Here is a 16,877-nt window from a genome sequence, read left to right on the forward strand (position 1 = left end):
GGAGAACCTGAAGCATCGCCCACCTGGAGGCCGGAGGCCGGGACCAGCAGGACCCTGACACAAGCCGGCCGCTCTCCACCCAAACGGCCTCCGGCCCGGGCAGTGGCAGCCCCCGCGAGCCGATCCCGTTAAGGCACCCACGTCGTCCGTGAGCTCGAAAAGCGTTTTCTCTGTCTCCCAACTTTTCCAGAGTCGGACGCGCACTGAGCTAAAAATAAACGTGCGTTAAACGTGTTTTGGAAACGAGTTCGGGCTATAAATAAGTTTATAACCAGACAGAAGGCATCTGGCCGCCCAGCCTCGTGCCGCGGCGGGACCCCGCTCGCAGCTCTCTGGGGGGGAAGCACTGTTTTCTGGACGGTTCTTGAGTTCTGCTCAAACCGCGGAAGCAGGACTCTGGCTGCGGCGTCCTCGTGCCCCTGAGCCCCCGAGCGTGAAGGTGGCAGAGACTCCAAGGACCGTGGGGGCGATGCTGTGTTCCGCTCCCACGAGGACTCCGAGTTCTGGAGAGCCAGAGTTCCTGGCGTGGATCATTACATATTTTATTTTTTAGGGGTTACAAATACTGCTTGGAGACAACTTGCAAAGCCCAGGCCCAGGATAAAGGGAACCATGTCTCCTCTTCCACGTGCCAGGCCGCCGCTCACAGAAGACGGGAAGCGTAGGGGTTCCTTTGTCCAGATGTGAATAACCACGTCTGAGGACTGGTTGCTGCACACGGGGTGAGGGTAGAAACGGGGAGGAAGGGAATCACGTGCAGGCTCTGATGCCGGGAAGGGCTCCGTTTGACCGGACGTGGGGGCTCCTCTCAGCTGCGTGCTCTGGAAGTGGGCTGGAGACACAAAACAGAAGGAATTAGCCCGAACATGTGGGTAAGGGTCCCAGGCCCAGGGTCCCAGCCAGGGGGCAGGTCCTGAGGCAGGAGTGAGGCATGCGTGCCCAGGGACAACCGTGGCTCTGGGCTGGGGCCTGAGGGCAGCAGGTGCGCCATGCCGGTCCGTTCGGTCTGGTGGGGACGGGACAGGGAGCCCCCGGGAGGAGCTGCCCCCACGGGACACCTTGCCATCGGTACTGTTAAGAGGGAACAAGAAGAAACCTGCCAGTTCCTCAAGGGTTAAACACGGAGGTGGCCTGTGACCCTACAGGGGTCGCGGGGGACGTGACATGGGAGCTGCGTGTGTGCGCGGGTGTGTGAATGTCTCAAAGTCCGACCTGCGCAGGAAGGAGTTATGGGCAGGTGAGCAGGTGTCACGGGCGGGATGGGGGCATCCCCAGGACACACGTCCACATGCCAACTTCCAGCACATGGAGCGGAAGGGACGCGGCCAGCAGCCCGGGGACGCCTGGGGCCCCAGATGCCGGAAGAGGCTGCCGGGACCCTCCCCGGAGCCTCCGGAGGGAGCGCGGCCCGCCTGGACCTCAGACTCTGCTCGCCAGACTTTGGGGAGCGAAGGCAGCCCAGAGTGGTGAGCGCCGTGTCCAGCACGAGTCCTCAAGCGGCACCTCGGGGCGTCTTGAGACAGACTGGTCAGACCGGCGACCCTGAGCACCACAGCCCGTCGGGGCTGCTGATCCCCGGGGTTCGAGAGCCGCCCCCCCAGCCGGGCCCAGCCATCTGCGTGTCCTCGCCAGCAGCCCGCGTGGAAAGAATGCCCTTGCGGAGGACAGCTGAGTTAAGTCTTGTTTTGGCAGCACATAACTCGGGTTATTTTAAGGGCTCTTGTTCATGCCCCAGAGGTTATGTACCAGCAGATTGCAGGAAATCACAGCCACGCATGGCATTAGGGCCGCATTACTGTCTGGCTCCAGAATCCGAGGTATGTAATTAACTCCTAATCCCCGGCGTCCAACCCCTGTCGGGAACTTCCATGACAGAAACGCGCTGTCTCACGAGCCGTTCCGGGGTCACGGGGGCACAGAGCTCCACTGGGTTTGAGCAGACGCTGCCCTGGGCGGACACATCCACGCCGCGCCAGGCCCACTGCACACACGGAGCGAGGTGGAGTCAGGTGTTGGCAACAGGCGACCGGCTCCATCTCCTCGCATGCTGCCCTGGCGGTCGCGACGGCCAACCTCCCAGACTTGGTGGCATTTCTGAGGTTCAAGGGCAGCAAGAGCCTCACTAGGAGCCAGACAACGTTCCCACGACCACCGGGGATGAGGCGGGCTCAAGAAGCAACTGGCCTGCACAGGTTGTGAACTCTTTGGTCGAGTTGTCAGTTTTCGCGGAGTCAGAACTGGGTTACCTGAGAGGAGCGGGTTGTGAACTTCAGTTTCCTTTCTGACCCACTTTAAACCCAGCCCTGATCCCGTTGTGCGACACAATGCAGGTTCTTTCCCGGAAAATGCACAGAGACAATGGGCCCTCCAGTCTTTGAAAAGGAGCGCCCATGTGGAGTTTGGGTGTCCTTCCAGACTTGGGGATGAGAGAGAGAGAGAGACAGAGACAGAGACAGAGAGAGAAAGAGATGATGGAAGGATGGATGGATTGACAGACATGATGGATGGATGGATGGATGGATGGATGGATGGATGGATGGATGGATGGGAGGATGGACAGATAGATAATAGATATAATGGATGGATAATAAGATAGATAGATAGATAGATAGATAGATAGATAGATAGATAGAAGAATCAATGGATGGATAGGTAGATGCATGGATGGTTGGATGGATGGATGGAATGGATTAATCGATGGGTAGATGTGATGGGTGGATGATGGATGGACGGAGAATGGATGGGTGGATAGATGAGTTGATGGATGATATGATGGAAGGAGGGATCGATGGATGCACACATAGATAAATGGGTAATAGATTGAAAGCAGGTGTGTTTCCTTTACTCCGCTTGTTTACAGCGCGCAGGTGCACACACGGAAAGATGGTAAAGAGCGTCTGAGGCTGTACATGTGGGTTTGTGCTGGTGCAGAGATGAGCAGAGTCCCTGATCCGTAGACACAAAAATTAGAGGCATCATGATTATGTATCGAATCTCGCATAACCTCCCATAACACGGGTGCGTAACACGGAATACAATCATATCATGTAATACGTGAGTGTGTGCTACACTGCACCGCATAGCATACACGTATCTGCCTTGTAGAGCGTGTAATTTTAGGAAACACGTGTATCCCTAGCCCATAAAAACACAATGTAGTAGGCCCGATGGTATGTAATCTGGTTTCTCCTTTTGCGTTATTTTTATAAGCCGTGAGTTGTGAAGATGGCTGTCAAGTTTCCTATCTGGATTTCAACCCCACACCTGCACCGTGAGGTGAATTACTCCTGCAGTGGACCCTCCCCAGTGGATCTGTGGACAGGTGGGGTCTGTGGACAGCTGCAGTGGAGTCTGTGGACAGGTGGGCTCTGTGGACAGGTAGGCTCTGTGGACAGGTGGGGTGGGGTCTGCAGACAGGTGTGGTGGGGTCTGTGAACAGGTGGGGTCTGTGGACAGGTGCCCTTCTTCCCACTGGGGTCATGGCTGTGTCTGGCCAGTTGGAGATTTCCCGAGCCTGGCGGGACAGGGGTTCAGGCCCCCAGGACGTCGAGCTCAGCTGAAGGCAGATGCTCCACCCATGGAGCCCCCCAGGTGCCCCTTGAATCTGCAGGTGTTCGGGGCGGGCGCGATGGGGGAGGTTGCTGCAGGAGGGTGCTGACGCGAGCTCCGGGCACCGACCGCGCAGGAGCACCCGCTGCAGACACCAGGCCTCCGCGGACCTGACCCCACAGCGCGGGTGCATGGGAGCCCTGGGACTCTGCGCCCACCTGCAGCAGTTACAGGTTTGCCCTGACAGGTGACGCCCCGCGGCCGTCGGAAGCAGCACGCCTTCCACAGATCGTACCTGAAGTGCGTGAGGGCCGCAGGAAGCCTGCGCCTTGCCCGGGGCCCTGTCCCAGCGCACAAGCGGGCCCCGGTGGCCCCCAAGCCCGCAGAGTCTCCCGGACGCCTGTGCATCGAGGGGCGCAGTTATTTCTGGCCATAGCACAAGGGGACCGGAGGGCAAGAGTCTAAAAACACCCCATGCAGAGCGTGCGGCCCACACCTGCCAGGCACGCCTACGCGCCTGTCGCCTGACAGCGGCTGGCCGGAGCCGCTCTATTTCTGGGGAGCAGGTGCAGGAAGGACGGACGACAGGCCCCGCGCTGCCCATGTGGGCGGCGACACTCAGGCATTCGCCCCCAGGTTAACAGGCTTGCGTCTCGGCCTTGCCGTGCACATAAACCCTGCGGTGTCAGGGTCTGCGCCCCATCTGGGTCGCGGGGTGACGGTCGGCACAGGCCGCTGTGGGGCTCAGGGCACCAGGTTAGGGGTCTCCCCTCCTGGCAACAGGTGCTTCTTGGTCTTTCCGCCGGCCCTGGAGGTGGCTGGTCCCACCCTTTTCCGGGCTCGCCAGCTGGCTGGGAGGACGTGCCCCTCTCGGCATTCAGAAAATCTGCTGGGGTCTGGGCCCCCACGAGAGCGCAGGCCCCGCACCTCCCATGCAGCACACTCACGTCCGGACTCCGGCTCTCCTCTCCGGTTGCCAAGGCAGGGCTGCATCCGACAGCCGACGACCCCCCGAGGTCCTCCTGCTTTGGGTCTGGGTCCCCATCCCGGCCCTGCCCGCGGTCCCGTCAGAACACAAGACACACTCAGAGACTTGCCGTGTGGCTGGACCCGAGGAAAGTCAGTGCAGGCAAATGCCAACTTGCAGCTCCCCAGCACGAGCGGGGGCCGCGGACAGCGCGTTTTATGTTCCCTCTTTTACTGCAAAAGTGTGCGTTTTGGTGAACCTGAAATTGAGAGGAAACCTCCGCCTTTCCTCCCTCCTTCCACATGGAATCAGGTCGCCCTGGGAGCTGGGAGCTGGTGTTCCCGTTCTCACAGAGGGACGGGCTGGTTTAAGAGCAGCACACGTGAGCACCATTCTTGTCCTACAGGAATAAGCTGTCGTGTCTGGGCGTTTTGACGCTCCTGTGGGCCACGTGTTGTGTGCTGGGTCCCGGGGACGCAGAAGTCAGTGAGGTGTACCTTGGAGGAGCTCCCAGTCTGGGGGAAACAGGAGAAAAGGTGGTTGACATGCTTGGTGAGGTGGGCGGGCAGGCCAGGAAGGAGGAGGACGTGGGTGACAGGGTGGGAGCCCACCTCGGATGGAGGACACAGCCCCGGCAAAGGGACGGAAATGGGAACCGAAGTGTGTGTGCAGGTCCCGTTGTGGTTCAGGGCCAAAGTGCACATGTCGCGGTCCCAACCCCCAGGACCTCAGCATGCGAGGTCTTACAGGAGTCATCAAATGCAAATGAGGTTGTTTAGGTGGGCCCTGCCCCAGTGGCCTGGGGTCTGCATAAGGAGGGGACGATTGGATGTGGGCACGGCCACACACGAGCACGGGGGCAGAGATGACGGGGATGCGTCCACACACCACGGGACGCCGGGAACCACTGGCAGCTCCAGCTGGGAGAGGAGCAGCTCTTCCCTCCAAGCCCCCAGGATGTGCCCACGCCGCCCCTCCTGGATCTCAGACATCTGGTCTCCACAGCCAGGGAGGATGGAATCCTGTGGCTTTCAGATCCCCCTCTGTCCCCGGGCACATTGCTTACGGTCGCCCCGGGGATGTGCGTGCGAAGCCCCACATACCTACATTCCCAGGTGTGAGGGCAGCTGTGGGTGCGGCGATACGAGGAGCACACATGCCCCAGGTGGCCAGCGACGTCCCAAATGTGCGGATGCTCCGGGGAACTGAGGGTCCTGGAGAATCCCCCCCAGTCTCTATATTTCCTGCTTACATTTCTGCCGCGCGGGATGAAGTGTCATTCACATTCTGCAAAGTGGCAAAGCCAGCGATGCTCCATCCCGGCTGTTGGGGGCCGGGAAACGTCCGTGGTTGCCTTGGGAGGTACTTTAGCTGGGTATGGAATCACAGGCTCACAGTTGTGTCTCTTCCAGAACCTGAAAGCTGTTGCTCCACGGCCTTCTCACCCGTGTGGTGTCTGGTGCAAAATCCTGGTGGCTCAACGGTTGAGGATCTGCCTTCAGCTCAGGTCGTGAGCACCACCCCAGCTCCTGTTGCAATGCACCCCCCCCGGGGGAGGGGGACCTCGTTTTGCCCGCTGCTGGGGCCCCAGCCCCTAAGACAGTGCCTGGCACAGAGGAGCTTTCCACTACATATGGGTGGCATCAGAGCCACGGGGCTGGGGCACGGGCCGCTTTCACTGCTGAGATCCTGTGCTCCCGAATCCCTCCTTGCCGTCCAGGCCAGCGGCAGTAATTTGGAGTAGAGGCGACTTGGAAGAAGGGATGTTCATTCACACGTTCACACGAGGTGCTGTCCCAACCATCTCCCCACCCGTGGACGTCACGAAATCCTTTTACATCGTATAGTTTTCAGCATTCTGGAACATTCTTTTTTTTAATTAATTTATTAATTATAAATATTTTATTTGTTCATGAGAGAGAGAGAGAGAGAGAGGCAGAGACACAGGCAGAGGGAGAAGCAGGCTCCATGCAGGGAGTCTGACTTGGGACTCGAGCATTCTGGAACATTCTGAAGACGTGGGGCTGCCGGGACCGAGGGCCCTGCCGTCTCCAGGGTGAGTGAGGGGTGAGCCGTGTCCACACCGCTCCATCCTCCTAGCTGGGAAAACCTCAGCTCAGAGTGTTGTTGCTCAGCACTGCCGCCTGCCCGCGCCCCGTCTCAGGAATAAAGTATTTGTGTGTGTGTGTAGCTGTGTGTGCTGGTCTGTGATTGCGTGTCTCTGTGCGAATGTCCTTGCCGCCTCGTCCCCCGTGGAGAGAGCGCGTCTCTGAGGCGGACTTGAGTCGTCCCAGCCCCGCACGTCGGCTCCGGAGGCAGGAGGTTTGTGCGGAATGCTGACTGTTCCCCCAAGAAGAATGACCCCAGATCCGCGGCAGCTGTTTCATTACAGCTCGGAGCGACGCAGACTTATTTAATAAATAGAAGAATTTTTTAATCAAGTCATGAGACAGGATGTATAAACTTTATTATTGATTACACGTTTGTAAAAGCTTTCTCAATAAAGCAGGCTTGCTCCCCTCTGTCAGGTTTCTATTAGGCAATTTAATCTGTGTAACTCTTACTTTATACGGTTCTTTCTGTTTTATTACTTCGTATTACACTACATCTTTGTGGCCACAAATTGAATAGCATAATTGTTTTTTCTTCTTGGGACCCCCCCCCCAAAAAAAAAGCCTACAAAAAACCCTGTGCTTTTTGTTCCAGGAGGTAATAATTTTAGACAAAACGTAACCATTTTAATGGGTAAAAGTTCTACCAAAAAATAATAAAAAAAAATGAAAAACGCTTCATGGGCATTTACGGCTCCCTTTTGATCTAAAACGTTGGGGCAATCTGCACGATCTGGTTTTTTTTTGCCGAGCAAGAAAGAGAGGTCGGTTGTGAACGGTGCCATCTGCTTTCTTACATATTTTATGTAGGAAAGAGCTAATTTTGTTCAAGGGCGTTTAATTTTACGGTCACAAAGTTGGTTTTCCCATGATAGAGCAGGTGAATCGCTATCAATTAAGGGGCATCAACGCTTCATGGAGGGCGGGACCGCTCAGCTCACGGGCTCGGCCCGGACGCGCACTGTGTAGACATTTCTGTGTTTGTTCACGGCAACCACTTCTGCACACGGGGTCTCCTTGGTGCTCTCGTGGGTCTGGGGTGCAGGAAGCACCCACCCGCTAAGGTCACTCTACATTAAAGGTGGGGACGGAGAAATGGGGGGGGCTTAGCCGGGGGCCCGGATGGAAGCCGGCGAGGTCATGGCAGTCAGCTTCACCGCCTCATCGTCCATCCCGGGCCACATGTCCCGTCCTGGGGCGCTCTGCTCCTGGGGCAAGACCCATCACTGGTGCCACGGGAGCGGCATTGTGGTGTCCCCTCAAAGTCGTGGAAATCCAACGTGAAGGAAGCACGAGCGAGCCTGTGAGTGTTTGTCCTGACCTCGTCGTCATGACAGGACAAGCGCTAGTCTTGGTGTTAAGGATATCATCACCACCGTCGGGCAAAGCCCGACGGCCGCCCTCTCTTGTGACGCCGACAAAGGTGCCGTGTGCATGGCCGTCCTGGAGTCGGAGGGATTGTCATGACACCCCGAGGAAGTGGAGGACCCCACGTGGAACGGGGAGACAGCCAGTTTGCTCGCTGGATGAAGACAAACGTGCCTTTGGGTCGGTTCCAGAAGCTTCCACCAGGATCTTCTCTCCAGGATGTGAGGAACAACAACAACAACAACAACAACAACAACAAAAACAGAGAAAAGAGGTAAAATCTGACCTCACTGTGGTTTTATTTAATCTTTTTTGGGGGGAATTGGCTAGTTGGCAAATGCTTGCGGACGTGTGGAAACGATATGTCCAGGAAAAGCCGTCACCCTGGTGGCCGCTCGGTGGGGTTTCTCGGAAAGGCATCCACCGGCGGGTGTAGACAGGCGGCGTTGGGCATGTGGTGCCGGATGATGCGATTGGGGGAACACCCGTCCGGTGGGTTGACTGTCAACCCTGTTCCAGTCGCTCAGGCCCAAACCGGCCCAGAATCAGACCCCGCATCCTCACCACAGTCACGTCACGCGGCCGTCGGCCGACAGAGGAGCTCCCGCTTGTGGGTTAAAACCCTCGACAAGCACGCGCAGAGCCGCCTCCAGGATTTGTCCACTTGGTGGGCTCGTCTTAGTGGTTTGTCTGCCTGTCGCCCGTCTGCCATCGCTCGTCTTTACAGTGAGCCCGTGAGCGTGTGATGGAGTAAGCATTTGTTTTGGGGGAACTCAGGTGAGACTCCGTTCCTAAAAGGAGGCGAAACCCGGGGAAGGGAACGTTGCCCTTCCTAAGCCTGGGGTGGCCGCCCGCGGGGGTCGGCGCCACCTCGTGGGCCCCAGGGACATGACACCTGGTCAACCTCCGTGCCCATGGGGGGGGGCAGCAGGGGCCCTTTAGGGTTCTTGCCCTGAGCAGCGACCTCCGAAGGAGCCCAGCATGGCCTCAGCTCCTAGGCAGGCCCTCCCCACGACCCCCACAGACACGTCCTGATGCTCGTTCGGGTCCCTCCACAGGCCCCCCCACCCCTGCATAGGATCCGTCCAGGCGTCCGTCTGTCCGGGCCATTCTTCAGCCCGGGTCGTGGCCCAGGAGGGGCAGTGGCTGTGGCGGGGGTGGGGCAGCAGCTGCCGGCAGAGGAACAGCTGGGGCGTGACCTCCTGGGCTGGCAGGGTGGCCTCCCGCCTCCTCCCTGTCAGCAGGGCCTCAGGTCTGTTTACTGGTTTCCGTGCGCCTGGTTGCCATGGCTGCCCAGCGTGACACTTCCTGCCTCGTCCCCCCTCCCCCTCCCCGCCATCCCCCACGGTGGCTCTTCTGTCCTGCAAGGTGGCTGGACACGTTCTCTGTCCCACCCGGGACCTGCAGGAGGAAGGGGATTCCAGCAGGTGGGACCCTCAGGGAGGGGGTCCTGGGTTGAAGCTTTGAGGGCCGGGTGTAGGGCGTGTTCTGAGCCAGTTCCCCAGCCGTGGACGGTCGGGGTCACACGCGCACCCATCTCTCCAGACATGACCTGTGCAGCAGGCATCCGATCTGTATCGATCTGTCATCTGCTCTCGTGCTGTCCATCTGTCCAGCTACCCACTCACGCCTCTATCCATCCATCATGTATCTACCTACTGTCTATCCATCCATCCATCCGTCCATCCATCCATCCACTTCCCTATTTACTTATTTAATATCTGCCCATCCACCTGTCATCTGTCTACAAATCCACCAAGTATCTATGACGCATCTACCATCTGTATCCATCCACCATCCACCTGCCATCCATCCGTCCAATCTGTGTATCCATCCATTTATTTACCACAATGTGCCCATCCATCTATTGATTTATTATCCACCCATTGATCTATCATCCATCCATTCATCCAATCTATCCATCTATCTCTCCATCCATCCATCACATCTATGTATCTTTGTATCCATCCATCTGTTCATTGGTTCTCTATCCATTGATGAATCCTTCTATCATCCATCCATCCATCCATCCATCCATCCATCCATCCCTCCATCATATCTATGTTTCCATCCATCCACTCTATTTACTTACGAATATCTGCCCATCCACTTATCATCTGTGTATAAATCTATCAAGTATCTGTCATGTATCTATCATCTCTGTCCATCCATCCAACCATCATCCATCATCCATCGCTCATCCATCCATCCATCAAATCTATCTATCCATCCATTTATTTACCAACTATGTACGAATCCATCATCCATCCATCATATCTATGTATCTATCCATCCATCCATTTATTTATTATCTATCCATTGATCTATCATCCAGCTGTTCATCCATCATATCTATCTATCCATCCATGCACCCATCCACCATTCATTTATTACCTATCCACTGATTGATCATCCATCCCTCCATCCATCATAGCTATGTATCCATCCATCCATCTATTCATTTATTATGTATCTACTGATCGATCATTTATCCATCCATCCACTGGATGAAGGAGAAGAACGCAGACTCTGACAATACCGACGTGGGGCGTGTGTGTGTTTGGACACGTGTTTGGTGGGTTCGAGGAAGCGTGTACAGGCGTGAGGGCAGGTACCGTGTGCACCCCGGGAGGTCATGTGCAGCAGGTGCAGAGCCCAGCATGAGCACAGGCCCCACAGGGCTTCGTGCATCTGCTTCTCTCATGAGCATCATGTGCACGCGGTTCATCCACGGGGCAGCAGGTGCCAGAGCCCTGTTCCTGTCTGCGGCTGAGTCGTGACCCCCTGCGTGGACGCCCCAGCTGCAGTTCACACATCTGTCTGTCCATGGGCACCTGGGTTGCTTCCTCCACTTGCTCTCGGGGGGGGGGGGGGAGGAAGGCGAGGGGGGGTGGGCTGCTTGTGCCTCTGGGTCCCAGGTGTGAATCGAGGGTGGTGAGGAGCATGGGACCCGAGAGCCCAGGCTGCAGTCACGGCAGCTCACGCCTGGGTGGACAGACGTGCGGGTGGAATATGTGACCCTGAAGGTTTGGGTGTCCAGGTGTCCGGGGGCCCTGGGGGCCGTCGCTGGAATAAGCAGCAGACATGGTGGCAGGGACAGCGGTGAGCCTGCCTCGGTCCCAGCGGCACCCCCTCCGAAACCCCAAAGGTGTAGTTTCCTGCGGCGTTGGGGACGGCGGCAGGGCGGCTCCCACTGGACAGCTTCTGAAGACCAACGTGGCTGCGAGTGGGAGCAGACAGGTCGCCAGGGGGCCCACCGGGCCACACGCTGCACCCCAGGGGCGGATCACGCAGGACGGGCCGTGGAGCTGCAGTGTGAGCACCTGGGTGCGGACCCCGCCTCCCACGGGGAAGCAGGTCTGCGCCCCTGAGGTGCACCCAGAGCCGTCCTTGGGGTGGACACACCTGGGCACCCCCGTCCCCCGTCCCCCCGCCCCCCGCCCTCCCGACCTGCCTATACCGAGTGTGGCCTTGACCTCAGCCTCCGGGAATGTGGCACCTTCCGAATTAGAAAGGAACCAGACCCACCCTGGAGGGACCGTCACACTGCACAGCTGCCCCTGAGCTGGCCACCGGGTGCAGCGCGGGGACCCCGCACGCCCTGGGCGTGGGTCTGTGCTCGGCCCATCTGCGGAAAGGGGATCTGGGCATCTAAGACCTCGGGGCCTCGCCTTTGCCTCTCAGCTGTCGCTGCCACCATGTGTTTGTGCGGTTGCCGGGCGACGCGGCTATAAATAGGGCAGGGTCAGCTGGGGCCGTGGGGGGGCGGGGGGAGTGCCAAGGTCCGGCTGTTGTAAACAGTGACACGTCCATCCGTGTGGCTGGCTTCCGGGTGGCTCTTCAGGACCCGAGTGAGCGCCCACAGCCCCGCAGGGGCCGCGGGGTCAGCGGTTGGCCTGTGCCCCCTGCCCCCGGGCGACACCAGGGTCTGGTCCTGGTGGAACTGAGTCCCCACCAAACAGAAGGCTGCGCAGACACCCAGGGTGACCCGACAACTGTGTGCAGGGCTGGGGCTGCGCCGTGGGCACGAGCCCGTCAGGAGCCCCCAGGCCACGGGTGCGGGTGCATGGCCGGTGGGCTGCTCGCTGTGTCCTCGCACGCGGGGAGCGCCGGGGATCTCTGGGGTCTCCTCGTGGACCCGGATGCGCATCCCACCCTGGGGTTCCACCTCCATGACCTGGTGGCCCCCACGGGTGCATCCTGCACAGCAACCAGAGGGTGAAGGCCGCGTGACAGACCCCGTTGTGCACCCGGGTCCACGGTTCGCACACGACCGATGGCCACACAGCGGCTCCCGAGCCTCATTTTTCTCCCGCCGCGCTCGTGAATCTCACACCCTGAGCCTCGCCCTGCAGGAAATGTTTGCGGCTTCCTGCACCCACGAGGCTCTGCAAACACGCTGTTGGTTTACCAGGTTGTAAACACGTTTAAGGGAGCCGCGCGTGGGGCAGCAGGCGGCCCCCAGCTCCGACACACGTGGGGTGTGGGTGCAGAAGCTGCTGAGCCGCTGCGGGGTCTCCGGGCCCATGAGGGAGGGAGTGGGCTGAGGTCTCGGGGTACACGTGGCCTCACAGGCACACGTGTCCGTCTGCAGCCCGTCAGGGAGCTGGGTGCACCGCACAGAGGCGGGATCCCCACGCGGGGGGGAGGAAATCATCTTGGTGGGGACAAGACAGGTGCACGGGCACCACCCAGGATGGGCTTTCTCTGTCCCGACTCTGCTGGGGGCTGGGGGGCATCCGGCTCTTGGCTTCAGGACGAGAAACCCCCGGAGCAGTCACACGAACAGGCCCCTTCCCTGTTTCCCGCTGGCGGCTTGGCGTTCCATGCTGACCTTCACCTTCGTGACCACGGAGGAGTCTCGTCTCTGATTGATGGATTTAGTGATAAAGGGACTTGTCCCCCAAAATTCAAGAAGGTGAATGAAATGAGGCATGAAAATAGTAAGCAGAGTGGGGTTGGGCAGGGCTCTGTCCATGTCGAGCTGACTCGGCCCACGGGCCCGGGCTCCGTCCCGTCCAGCCGACTCGGGGGTCACAGCATCTCCACCCGGGGGTCCCAGCATCACCGCCATGGGGGTCCTGGCATCGCCGAGGTGTCCCTCCATACGCCGCACATTTCCCTTACCACAGAAACGTGGCCGCACGTTTACTCGCCTGTCTTTCAAGCTGGGAACTCCCCAAACCCTGGGATCCGAGATCCCTCTTTTTGGAAAAATCGATCTGCATTTGGGCTTTTTTAATGTTCTCATCTATGACCTATGAGGGGAGGCCTGTCTTAGCCAGAACCATATTTTTATTTTTGAAGGCTTTGGTAACGGGGTCCTGGGATGACACGGTGTCCCAGGTCCCCAGGCACTTGTGGGATCGCTCGGGCAACGCCGTGCCTCTGTGATCACGGCCAAGCTGTCACACCGCGTGAAAAAGGGTCAACAATTAATTCACGAATTGCAGAGCTCACCTGCACGGTTTCCTGCACCTGCGGGAACAAAGGACCAAACACAGGGTCTTCAAACCCGGGGGGTTTATTCCGTCGTAATGGTGAGGGGCCAGCTCGTTGTGAGCTGAGAAGTCATGCAGACCGGGTCACCCCGCCCACCGAGCGCATCTCATGAATCAGCTCCGCAAACACCCTGTTTCCAAATGCGGCCGTACTCCTGGGCACTCGGGGTGACGACTTACCTGAGGACCAAAGTCCCCCCAGGACAACACGGATGACGGTGGGGGGGTCCCCGTGGAGGCTGGCACGGGTTGAGCATGGTTCATGGGTTACACGGGTCTCTGATTCATCCCAGCGTGCGTGGAAGAGACGCTTTTTACTTTTCAAGACGATTGCCCTGAGTTTACTCTTTTTATTTTATTTTATTTTATTTTATTTTATTTTATTTTATTTTATTTTATATATTTTTTATTTTATATTTTATTACATTTTATATTTTATTTTATATTCTATTTTATTTTATATTCTATTTTATATTCTATTTTATTTCATATTCTATTTTATTTTATATTTTACTTTATATTCTATTTTCTATTCTATTTTATATTCTATTTTATATTGTATTCTATTTTGTTTCATATTCTATTTTATTTTATATTTTACTTTATATTCTATTTTATATTTTACTTTATATTCTATTTTATTTTATATTTTACTTTATATTCTATTTTATATTTTACTTTATATTCTATTTTATTTTATATTTTACTTTATATTCTATTTTATATTCTATTTTATTTTATATTCTATTTTATATTGTATTCTATTTTGTTTCATATTCTATTTTATTTTACTTTATATTCTATTTTATATTTTACTTTATATTCTATTTTATTTTATATTTTATTTTATATTCTATTTTATATTGTATTCTATTTTATTTCATATTCTATTTTATTTTATATTTTACTTTATATTCTATTTTATATTTTACTTTATATTTTACTTTGTTTTCTATTTTATTTTATTCTATTTTATTTTGGAGAGAGGATTTTTATTCAACTTTTTTGTTTTCTTTTAAGTGCAACAAGGTAGTTACAATTCAAAAAACAAAATCGCTTTCCAGGATGACCTAACGTTCTCAGGGGTTGGTCCTAATGGTTTTGGGGTTTCCCGCTGATGCTGTTTAATTAACGAATGGCGAGAAGAGAAACATCCAGAGACGTGAATTTACACATTGTTTCGCCGGCACTGGCTTTGTAGCTGCACCAGGCGTAGATCCTTGTTCACGTGTATATTCGCTTCTTTGCAAGGCTTTCCGAGCGTTTGGCCAGGTTTATGGTCTTGCTTGTCTTTAAAAAAAAAAAAACTATTTTTGGGGGGGTTTTGTTACAATTAAGAATAAAAATCTGTACGTGGTGGTCCTTATCTTGCTATAATCTGCTCAGCGATTTCAGGGATGGGCTTTTCAAAAAGCGTTGCATGTAAAGAAATTAAATTTCCCATATCGCACTAAAAAAGTAATGCACAGGTGAGAAAATGTCCTGCCCACTTTGTTCCCGGGGCGTTGGGCCGCCACTGGGCCGCGCGGCGAGGACCTGGAACCTGCAGCCCGTGGACGAGGACCTGGAGCCGGGAGCACTCGCAGGCCCTGGTGACGATGGGATGCGGATGCAGAGCGTCACCCATTTCCACTCACGATGCTGCCACGCAGGATCCGAACGCCCGGGTAGCGGGATTCGCGGAGACAGAGGCCCAAATACCTCGTGTCCGGTCACCCGAAGCACGCGGCTAAGAGTGATGATGACCCGGGTGGATGCGGCAGGGTCACGGGGCTGGCTCGCGGGTGCTCAGTTTATCCTCTGCCTGTGGATGGTCGTAAAATGCACATAACATGAAATTTTTTTGACCGTTTTTACGTGCAGGGTTATGTGGTTTACATCCCCGAGCGTCGTGTCGCGGCCTCGAGGCCCATCTGCGTCCTGGCAGGTGCACAGGCATCCTTCCTCCTCAGGCCTGTGCCGCAGGAACCACGGTTTTTATGTGTCCATCCCGAGGCCCCTTGGGCTGCTGCTACGTCTCAGTAAATATCCAATATCACGTCCGGGAACATGCGTGTGCAAAGCTTCTCTTTGGGTTCCCGCTTTCGAAGGCTTTGGGAGAATTCCAACGAGGATGGGTGGAGCCAGAGCTAAGTCAGTGTTCACTGTTCCCTCCGAGGTGCTCCTCGCCCCGCCCGCGTCTCGCTGCCACCAGCCATCGCTCGCCATCCTCGGGGACGCGTCGTTTCTGGTTCGACGGGCGAGAGGGGATACCTCGCTGTCTCCTGACATCCGACGCTTGCTTCTTTCTCCTTATTTTGCATTTTTTTGTGACCACGGGTTACGATCCCCACCCCCCGGGGTTTACTGAGTCGTACTTCCTTCCCCTGGGGAAAAGGCCACATCCGTTCCTCACCCTTGAGCCCCTTTACTTACCGATTCCGGGGAGTCCTGAAGTAAACACGTGCCCACTTTGTTTGCCCTCGTGTTTTTGCTCCACGTCTGTGCATCCAAACGTGTTGCATCCTGAGACTTACCACAGTGGAAGGTCCTGGCCCTGCTGAGGGGACGGCCTCCCCGCGTCCCAGAAACGGGCACACGTGCTGCTGTGCTTTTCTCGGACACGTCTTTACGCGTGTGGCTTTTGCACGGAAGCCCCCGATGCGCGTGGAGGTCACGCAGGCGTCTCTGGAGAGGCGGGTCAGTGACGCGACGGTTTTGCCACAAGGGACCACGTCACCACGACGGGCACCAAAGGACCCTTCCTGCGCCTGCTTGGTTCTGCAGTCTCAGCCCCGACCGAGAGCCGTTCATGTTGGGGCCATGCGTCCCCTTTAACTATTTCTGCGAAATGTTGCGATCACCCAGGGCTTTGAGGGGTGGCCTGCGAGGTGACCAAGTAGGGCCCGGTGGGCACACAGGCCTGAACCCGGGTCAGCCGGGGGTCTCAACCGGCAGCCTGATGGAGCATCTGGGCTCTGCAAACTCCCTCTGCACACTTGCTCTGCAAACTGCTGCCTCTCTGCGGTCTTCTCCCTCCTGTCCTTGTTCAGGGACCCCCCGGGGGACCTTCCCGTTCAGAGCCCCAGGCCGTGCGGGGGTCCCGATGAGCTCGCTGGGGCAATGGCGTGCATGACGGGCCCACGTCTAGGGGGTTTTGCCCTCCGGACATGACTTGTGTGTCGATAGCTGCCTTTAATCTATTTTGATTTCTTTCCACGGAGAAGGAAGCGCACAATTCTGGGCACCTGCAGGGAGCCGGGGGAGCCGGGTGCGGGATGTGGCGGGAGGGCAGGCGGGCGGGAGGCACTGATCCTGGTGCCCCTGAGGCCGCACCGCACAGGGGGCCCCTGGTTCCGACGAGCAAGGGGCCAACCCTGCACGGGATTGATCACCTGTGTG

At 56.3% G+C, this 16,877-nt stretch overlaps 1 long non-coding RNA gene across 4 annotated transcripts; it reads left to right on the top strand.

Moving 5' to 3' along the window:
• Positions 1-276: 276 nt before the first annotated feature.
• Positions 277-7,304, top strand: LOC102154958. 4 transcript variants are annotated; one of them, XR_005386047.1, is made up of 4 exons: positions 277-1,817; positions 3,211-3,361; positions 5,929-6,304; positions 6,434-7,304. It is a non-coding gene; the product is annotated as an uncharacterized LOC102154958 (long non-coding RNA). The 4 variants fall into 4 exon arrangements; XR_005386045.1 differs by having other exon boundaries at positions 5,929-6,023; XR_005386046.1 differs by having other exon boundaries at positions 3,211-3,378; positions 5,929-7,304.
• Positions 7,305-16,877: the final 9,573 nt, after the last annotated feature.

The sequence above is a fragment of the Canis lupus genome, chromosome X (genome assembly GCF_011100685.1).
Source record: "Canis lupus familiaris isolate Mischka breed German Shepherd chromosome X, alternate assembly UU_Cfam_GSD_1.0, whole genome shotgun sequence".
NCBI classification, from domain to species: domain Eukaryota; kingdom Metazoa; phylum Chordata; class Mammalia; order Carnivora; family Canidae; genus Canis; species Canis lupus.